Source organism: Cottoperca gobio, chromosome 2 (genome assembly GCF_900634415.1).
Source record: "Cottoperca gobio chromosome 2, fCotGob3.1, whole genome shotgun sequence".
NCBI lineage: Eukaryota > Metazoa > Chordata > Actinopteri > Perciformes > Bovichtidae > Cottoperca > Cottoperca gobio.
Window position 1 is genome coordinate 1,306,118 of NC_041356.1, and position 10,687 is coordinate 1,316,804.

Genomic DNA, 10,687 nt, shown 5'->3' on the forward strand with positions numbered 1-10,687 from the left:
GTGATCTCATCAGACCGTCCAGGCAGGAGTGTAATGACATGCTTTAATGACAGGGCCCTTGTGTCCACTTCAATTACCTTACAAAGAATTCTCTTGGCCACATTTCTCTCTCCAAACAGATGCCATTTATGTAAACTCCCTTCCTTTTATGCTTGTTGAAGTCCAGGAGAGACCTCCGACAACTCATTTCATGAACCCGGCTGAAGTACAGTAATCACTCCTTCAGGACTTTGCAATATCATTTTGATGCAAGAGACTATACATTTAATTCTAGCTGGGGCCCTATGAAGTAACACAATTTGAATGGGAAATTTGTACCGAGTGCACAATGTGTTCACAGAGAAAACCTTAATGTAATGTTTCATTCAAAAATTTGATTTGGTACTATTTTAGAAACGGGAATTATTCCACTCAAGTGTTTTACTATGAAATCAAAGAACAGAGGACCGGTGCCAGGTCTGACCTAAAAATCTAATTGTTGAGATGGGCTGCGTAGATGAATGCCATGAAGAAATCCTTAATTCTCACAGATCTGAATTTTGAACGTTGCATTTAGGAAAAATGTTCTTGTTCTTGTTAATGCAGTACATTAATGACATTCATCTTATACAGACGCATATACACTCTGTATTGATGCTACTTAAATGGGCTTGTATAGACTAGAATATGGCTCGTGATTACCCCTTAATGCACAGCTAAGAAAGTCAATTGATTCTAATAGCTAAATGAGTATGAAAATGAAGGCATTATCAAATGGAAAGAGGGGAGAAAGGGAGAGATGGGGGGAGTCTGTGGGTGAGAAGTAGTTAACTTTAAATGAATAAGAACAGAAATAGAAGCAAGAAAAATCAGATATTGCTCTCGGGAAGAAAAAAAAGTGGTAATAAGATGACGATTCAATGCCAGGATCTTTAAGAAAATATTAAGGTCTCTGCACTGTGTTGGACTGTCAGACTAAAATAGAAAATATATATATTTGCAAGCAGTCATCTCATCAATTTGCATTATCCACATCACGACCATGAGTTGAAGATGCAGCAAGAAATAAGACGTATAATTTATATTATATATCAAAAGTGCAAACCAAAGATGTCTAACAGTCAGAGGAGTTCATTTGTAGAATAGTTTTGAAAAGGAAATGAAAATGTATAATACACTCAATAAATTAAAAACATTACATCAAAATAAAATGAAATTTTTGTTGGGACTTTTTGGGATTATATTATAAACATTTTTTTCCAGTGTTTTTTGAGAATTGTAAAAAAAAAAGAATGTTAAAAGGATAGGTGTAATAAGATACACTTTTTTGGTCAGAATAAGTTTGCTTTATTTTTTCACAATTTCAAGTAATGCCTTATTAAATAATGAATGTTTATTTGAAAATGTTAATGTGTTTTATAAATCGACCAAAATAAAATAAAATAAATATATGTATATAAAAAGAATGCTGCTTACTATAGATAAATACAGTTGACCCATCAATGCAACATAAAGGTATGTATATCTTATTGTGTTAGTTTATGCCGCATTCTCTTTGTTGACATTAGAGAGATATGAAAAGTACTGTATGAAGATGTGGAAATGTAATTCATAATTAATTATATGCCAAAAATGAATGAATTCCGTGCTTTGAAACCACAAAAAGGTTAGGTTTGCCCAGAAATACATTTGCCCAATCTACATGACAACCCGCATAAACCAGTTCATCCCAAAGGTGTAGGATGGAGGTGAGGTCAGTCCAAGGTCAAGTTCTTCCAAACCAAACTGGGAAAAACGTTTTTTTATGGAGCTGGCTTAATGCACGGAGGCCTTGTCATGTTGAAACAGGAAAGGGACAAACAAACCTTTTGACATAAAGGCCCCATTTTCACTTTGTCTGTCTTAGTTTTCTTGGGCTACAATGCTCGTTTGGTGCCAATCCAGTTTAGAGCTGGTGGTAATCACCTGCTTGCCAAAATCATGAAAAGAAGCACAAGAATAAATCACATGTATTAACTACGAGAAGGACGCATTTTTTTTCCAACACAACATAATTTCTGTCACATGTTGTATTTGTACTATGTTGTTTATCCTGTACACACGACATCTATTGCATGTCTGTCCGTCCTGGGAGAGGGATCCCTCCTCAGTTGCTCTCCCTGAGGTTTCTTCCATTTTTCCCCCTTTAATTTTGGGGTTTCTTTTAGGAAGTTTTTCCTTGTGCGATGCGAGGGTCTAAGGACAGAGGGTGTCGTAACCTGTACAATCTGTAAAGCACACTGAGACAAATGTATAATTTGTGATATTGGGCTATATAAATAAATTTGATTTGATTTGATTTGATTTTTATTTCGATTGATATGGTCAAAGTGGGCAGACAATCAACAATGGTGATAATTATAAAACATCATAACGCATGACTCGATGATACCCATATAGTAGAGAGTTATAGGAGATCACAGATGGATCATGGGATGAATGCATGAATCTGACAACCGGTAGGCAGTGAGGGGGAATGTGGAATAGGAGAAAAGGGTAGTGAGTCAGCAATTTCTTGACAGAAGCGTTCATGTCAGAGTCCGCCAATCCCATTTGTAGCATCTTTTGTGATGTGAACTCTGTATAAAAAGGCATTACTGCAGGTTTGGGTCCAAAAGTCAGCAGGCTGTTTGCCTTTTTATATTGAATTGTGTTTGAATAAAAACACACTTGTTCCAATGCCTTGTCTTACGTTCGGGGGAAACTGTGAAGCTTTCAAAGTGGTCGCTGTTGTGAAGGTGTTCTAACAATGATGATGTTTTGTGAAAATGAAAGTCTGTAATGTAAATATATCTATGATTCTCCAGGACTACATTCTAAATATGTACTGGAGTTGGCTTAAAAACATAATAAAAGACATCTAGGGCTTCTTGGCTTCTGCTTTGTTTTGATATTAAATATCTTTAATGAGCTGCACAGTCTAGTTGCTGTCTAATTTCTGACAGCCATCCACAATTAAGTACATCTCAGATTGAAAACAACCAATATGATGAATTTTCATACATAAATGAATACTACATAAGTCAATGCAATGCACAGTCCACCGTACACAATCATTGCGAAATAAACAACTGCAATGATGAATATTCTTTTCAGAAACACCTCCAAATTAACCAAGAAGTTGCCCAAATCAATTAACAAAATACGTTGTTTGTCCAGAACGACTCATAGAAGTGTTTTCTAATCTGAAGCCCTTGACATCACTAGTCTGCGTATGTACCAAAAAACAACTTAGATAGCAAAACTTCCTGGTTTGAGTAACGTTTACGCTTAAAAACAAGGCTGACTCGCGATTAGAAAACGGAAGAAAAAAAGCATCTCCTGATGTTTTGTCGACCCATCCATCTAAGTCGACCTCCTATATTCAATTTTACGATGTTTATTTTTGTGGCAGCAAAGAAAATGACGCACGTCCCCTCTTCCAATCCAACGCTTAACCCATTACCTCAGTTGGACCCTTTTTCAATCAGGTGAGAGCTGAGCTAGCTGAATTTTCCAAAATCAGCTGCCCACTGATAAGAAGGTTGAAAAGGTTTGTGGATCCTTACCTTGTACCATGATGTCCGCAGTTTCAATTCGTATATCTAGTAGCTTCCTTTTACATACAGTAAAGAGAGGTGTACAGTCACACATGAGGGCACAAAATAGAGAAAGGGTATGCAGCTGAGCACAGGGACCAGATATCAAATTTATTCTTTGTTCACACTTGAGTGACTCTAAAAGGGGGCTATATATAAGCAGTAATGTGCATGTAGGGGTAGTCAGGGCAACAGTCGGTGCAGAGATAAGACTTCACTCTTCAACTAAAAGATGCAACTCAAAATTAATAAAGAAAACCTATTTTTGTTTACAGTTTTTCATTTTCAACATACTGAATATACAATTCTTAATTTATATGTATGTCTTTGAAAAATGTCCCCACTTCATTCACATATTCACTTGATATGCTAATAATTGTGTTTGATGTTAATTATGAAATAAATGCCAGGTCAATAGAATGGTGAGAATCTGTCGTACTGCTATCAAATGTACTTTACCCTGAATATATCAAGACAAAAGGTAAACAAAGAAGAAGTGTTGAATTTGTATTCACAGTAAACATTGTCAACAATAAATTAACATGAAAACATGGAGGCTACTTGTAAAATTAAATTTACAAAACATAGAAATTAGAATTAATGGCCTGTCTCTAATATAAGCTTGTTTACAATAAAGGCCTTGTTATCTCTAAATTGTAGGAAAATAGGGTAACTATTCGGAAAATAATGTTTAGCCTCTCTTTACAAACAAAAGTTGCTCTGATGTCTTCAGAGGACACAAATGTCTGTGTGAAAATAAATGCCATACAAATATTAAATAATATTTTCCACTTTCACTGAGTTCATTTTTTAACCAACATCAGTCATGATGAGAACTACCCATTGTATTCATTCATTGTACTAATTTTAACCCTGCCAGTTTTCAAATGATGCCACTATGTTTTTAAATGAAAAATAAACACTACAAACATAACTTTCAATTTATGCTAGGGGGAATTATAATTGTCTTGATTATCAGTCTGATATATGTCAATCAATCACGTTTTCTTTATATAGCCCAATATCACTAATTAAAAATGTTCCTCATGGGCGCTTTAATATCTGTACAGCTTACAACAGTAATAGATTTTATAATCTCACCTGTTATTTTATAGTCCACGTTAATTTTTTTAATACCATTCAATGTTTACCTTCTAAAGGGAAGGGAGAGAGAGAGAGGGAAGGAGGAGAGGGCGAGAGAGAGGGAGGAGAGAGGGAGTGACAGAGAGAGAGGGAGTGACAAAGGGAGAGAGGGAGAGAGGGAGAGAGACAAAGAGGGAGAGGGAGTGACAAAGGGAGAGAGGGCGAGAGGGAGAGAGGGAGAGAGACAAAGAGGGAGAGGGAGTAACAAAGGGAGAGAGAGTTCATGTGCAGCAGGATCTGCAGCATGGTGAAGTGGTGGCATTGTTTTCCTCCTTTCCAGTGCACAAATCACAATGCCTCCTCCTTTTTGCTGATGCTGTCTGGATCCCTGCTTTCCTCCAGCTTGCCCCCTGAGTGCTGGAGATGGTGTTTTAATGTCTTGGTTCAATGAGGGTTCCATATCTGTCTGCAGCACAAATGCGCTGTGAGCAGAGACGTCCAGGATAACCAGTGTCCACAGACAGATCCTTCTCCTACAGCCGTATGTGCCGACAACTTATAAAGTAGCCAGAAAGACTAAAGAAAAAATGTATGCAAATATTTTGCATATATTATCAATTATGCATTGATGCGTAATGGCACATGCCTTTTCCAGGTCTTTGACACCTCCTTTGCAGCGGTTTTGTAGTTGCATTTAGTCGAGTGTGAGTGTGAGTGTGAGTCCTCAGAGGGGAGACGGAGAGAGACAGCAGGGACAAACAGCTTGTAGCGCCGGCATACTCTCACATCTAACTCGGAGCATTAACGGTTCATTTCCACCAAGCCAGAGTTGGCGGATACAGCGGAAAGACCTACACAAGTTTTATTTTGCTTCTCTACAGTTTGAATGAAGTATGTTTTAATAGGAAAATAGCTGTAGGACACGTAGGTCACTAACGTGAGCTAGCTATCCGGTAGCCAGTTTACATGACCCACGTTGCAAAGTTATGTGCTGCGGGAGGAATCTATTGTTGCAGCTATTCCCATCAGTGACTTTTGTCTAAACCTAAAGACTTGAATCTTTTGTCACAGCAGCAAATACCCACGGTATGTGCTACTTCAGGCTCTCAAGATGACATTTGCAGTGTTAAGGCTGATGAATGCAGACAGGCATTTGTCAAACTTAAGATATGACAGTCAAAATTCAAGCCTCGTAGAAGGTGGATACCCTCGTTTATGCACGTCTGTGGGAAGAATCTGGAATTCTTTGATAACCCTACTCTGCGTTACAGCAAAAGCATGAATGGCGTCTTTTTGTGTAGCTTGCATGATATTCTCACCAGGAGACAACGTAAAAAAAACATGATTTTGTGTTCATTTGTTTATAGGCTATACATGTAATTTAAGGGTGTTGTTAGATTACTGCTAGCAAACCGCTTTTTGAGCGCAGTGAAAGTAAAGGCTAAACACAAACAAATATTGATTGAAGTCGAATATTTTATGAGATAAAAACATGTTTGGAAATGATTACATCTATCTTATTTCAATACATTTTGGACCGAGACAATAAACTTGAGCGTATCGGAGAGTAACAGGTGAGACAGCAAGAGAAGGTGGACTATTGCTCGCAATGTTGGGGTAATTTTATAAAAAATATAATTTGAATGACAATGAAGGTTCTAACTGTACTGTACAGCCCTATAATAAACCTCCCTCTCTTTTGCGTTTGCGCTCTCATTGGAAACTAGACCATTTTAAAGACTGGGGCTTTAGATTGAATGCCTGATACAATAGAATGTATGATTTCAATGGGGACATTTTTGTCCCTGACTGGGTGTATTTTGGGTGCACAGTTTATCATACACTTATTATAGGAACTAAGGCTGAACTTTCACATTTCAAGAGAAAAAAGAAAAGCCCAAAAAAAGTCACACCCTTGCCAAAATGTAAGCCATATCACTGAAAAATTAAAAAGCCAAAAATGTGCTAATGTGGCACAAGGGTTAAATGTATTAACTTACGTTGATGGTGTTTCATTTAATGTATCACTTTTTGTGTACATCATTTGTTCTTACTGTGGTGCGCCAGAAATTCCCAGAAATAACCTGTCAATCAAACAGAAAGGGTGGTATTATGATTTCTTCATCCTTATATTTTCTTGTATTTTCTCTCCCCTTTGGACTTGGTTGACTTGGAATCAACTGTGCTTTGTGTTGGACTTTGGTGGTTTTGACTACATCAATACTGTCCCACGAATTTAAAGAATCCTTTTCTATTTATGGCGGAACTTTTAGTTTATTGCTGTTGAAAGCTAAGCCTTCCTAGATCCATAAAACATTTGAAAGAATTATAATTGGATAAACAAATTAAATACTTAAAAATGTCAAAGCAGAATTCTACTCATGTTTCTAAAGTTTCAGCAACAGATGTTCTCGAGTTGGATCTTTTACACTCTTTTTAACCTCTGAGGAAATTGTGAATAATTCACGAACTACAATGTTGTTCCACTCTTCTACATGAGGTAGGGTGAGCAGAAACCTGACATCCTGAGGGTCCTTCAGGTTTAACAAGGATTTGCTGCTTCTTTGCTGTGATTGCAGAGGGGGGAGGGAGGGGTGGGGGCCTTATTACCGTGTCTTAACTAGCCGCTAGAGCTAGCAGCTAGTGGATCAATGTGGCTTCCATCAAGGAGGACAGGGGGTCACAAGTCAACCCCGTCCACAGCATCATCCCTATCCTTACAAAAGAAACTGCCCCATAGCCACATCTCAGAGGTCACCCAGCCAACCTCTTTCCAGTGGTATCTCTGACAACTCCTTCAACCTAGCCCCCCCCCCACCAACATCTCAGCCAAGAGCCCAATTAAAACATTTGCTCTGCTTTGTCGCTGTCAAGAAATTGCAGACGCTCCGAGGCTTGAACCTCGCAGTAAAACATGCTTAAATGCCTCAAACCCCCCCACCCATTTCCGTTAAAACGTTCAGAAAGCTGCTAAAACATGGATGCTCCCATTAATTATTTAGCAAAAGGTGAATATTTCACATATACTGGGAATACAGGTCAGGTCCTGTAGATGTTTGGGGGATAAATATTTAAAGATCAATATTTTATGGGAGCGAAAGAGAGTGTAGAGGCCTTGGGGAAATAGCATAGGATGGAAGTACGAATGAAAGGCAAATAGTGACTTAGAGGGGGAATCTGAAGGCCGTTAGCTTCACTGTAAAATATATTCTGTAGCACAGGCTGAGGTGTGTTCTGCTTTTGAATGAAAGATCTTCAAGTGTCTTGAAAGTTTAAGAGAAAAAAGAATGGATTGAGGCTTTTGCAGCTAAGTTTTTCTATTCATTTTTAAAAGCAACCTAATGAAGCCAAAGGGTGAATATCCCAACCCTCTCTGCATGAGATTTAAAGAAGGGATAAAGTGTTTCCTCCTCGCACTTGTGTTCAGGTTTTGTGTCACTTGATATTGGCCAGGAGACATTTGTCTGCAGGTAGTCGTGCAGATCCTCACCTTCAAACTTAATTAGAAAGCAAATTGATTGGATCAAGAGCAGATGTACTTCGGGTGCTGGAGGTAATCTGAGCGTGGACACAGTATTTGATGGGTTATTTGTTCATTTTTCTTCCACTCTCTGCCTAAATCTACTTCCCCTTTTAATTTCACATGGTTAAGCATCTATTATTTAGGACTGTTTGTTTGAGTGGTGGTGTTTATTTTGAGGATTATTTCTTAGGAAGAGGAGTGGGTAGAGTGTATTCAGGGTACTTTTGAGCTGCTCTTAAGAACTTGCATGCACACAGAAGCATGCACACCTTCACTACCTAGTGCAGTCATTATTTACCTCTGTGTCACACTGGAAGGTCCATTTTGACTCAGAAACAAGTATAATGTATAGAGTATAGTATCCACAGTTAGCTAGCTAAACCTTCCGTCTGATGCAGTGTCACAAAATCGATCGGTTTTTAAAACAAAAGTGATGTTAGAGACAACCTGGCCAGTAAAGCTCTGAAGCCTGTGGTGAAGAAATATGACCCTGAATACAATACATATTGGATTCATAATAGCAGGCATTGATGGGGGAGGTTATACAGAATATTTATTTTGGTCTTTACAGCTGACAGAGGCATTACATATATGTACACCCTAGTTTAGTTTTTCTCATTTATTTGGGAAGGAAGTCCTCATAATTTGTATGACGATCAGAAGAATGCCTTAAATTAGAAAAAGGTTTAGAACCCCTGGGGCCGTATTCTGAGAATACTTTCCGAGAGTTCCTATTTTAGCCTAAAAAGTTGAAGCAAAGAGTCCTAGCTTAGGAGAGATTTAGGAAACATCTCAGAGCAACTCTGAGCAAAGAAGGAACAAAAAAGCGTTACCTTATTAAGAAGGTGTGGTTGACTCTAGCGCTAAGAGTGATTCATTTTAAAAAGCTCTGATTGGTTGATTCAGAAAATCTAAATGCATTCTTACTGATAATTGATAGATTTTAGTCTCTATTAATGTAATGAATATTTTGAATACATTTGAATGACAAATTGTTGGAAAACAAAGGCTTACTTGCACAGAGGAACTATTCACATACTGATAGTGTTATGTATTTACTTATATGTATTTCCAATGCTGGTAATTTTAGTAGTTGCTGGTAAGTAGGTTGATTGGCATGTGAATCAACAAAACACCAGAGTACAAGCAAACAATGAAAGCAAGTCAAAGGAAAAGAAAACCCAACTAGACCGAGGAACAATGATTATTTTTAGCGCAATTGGTGGATGAGCGTAAAACCATTTTAAGAAGAACAATTTGGCCTCAGATGTTACAACAGAATATAGCACATCGATGACTCATTTCCTCTGGCTGTGGCACCAGTGTTGCAGTGTAAAGCCACAGGGGGGGATTGCAGCACACATTCTTCAAGCACATTGAGTGCTATACCACTTACTTATAACTGCTGGCAAAGTTAACTCAAATACAGAATTATAAGTGCACATATACTGGATTGTTTTTAGGGGGTGGCCCACCTGCTAAACAGCGGTATCAAGTAGCTGAGACCGTATTTAAGGTCCTTCAGACGTCGGGTACTACAAAACATTTGTTGCTCTTTAAATGTTATTTCCACGCGTAATGGTTCTACGCTACCATTTAGGCCTGTTGTAATTTAGTTGTGGTCCCCGGTCTGGATGGAGGTAAGAGCTGGCCATTTTGCATCTTTGTACTAGGAAGCTTCTATAACGAAGCTATTGGCTAATAATTTTCGTCAGAATCTAACAACATAATGAATTAAGTCAAGGACACACACTCCAGGCTGTTAATGACCATACATTTACAATACAACCCTTGTATAATAAATGCAAAGCAGCCTCTAGAATGATTACTATGAGCTATCATGTTGGGCTGATATGATCCACCCGCTGAATTACAGAGTGGGAGAAAGTTGTCATTATGCTGCTCTTATTGCCAGATGGGTTCGGACAGCCTGCTTAAAAGCACTTGAAAAGTCATTTATTTTGCAATGCATAAAATAAATGATAGCCAGGAAGATTATACTATACATCTGTTTCCAGTTGGAGATGATTATGATGTATAGAGACTCAGGCATTATGTAAAATGTGAAAGTGCTGCAGTTGCGTTACTGAAGTCATTAAAGAGAAACGGCCCATTAGCAGAAAGAATGTGTTTGTATAGTCAGAAGAAAACTGTGCAATATACAGTATGTTGGACTTTTCTTTGTTGTTGTGGATATTAATTTATTACATTTTTATTTTATTTTTCATAGCAGGACAAAGTTATTTAAATAAAGTATTTGACATGTTGACAGTATCGCTTTAAAGCTGCCAGTTAGCTTAGCACAAAGACTAGCCGCTAACGACTTGTGATGACACCCACCTGTCACTCAAAGCGACCATAACTTTAATTATGCATAACTTCAAGCCTTAATATAATTTAAATGGGCAAGATAAATAAATATTCACCCACGTACAGTTGTCGGGGAAATTAGCTGTCGAGATCAAAACCATTTTTTTTGTACCGC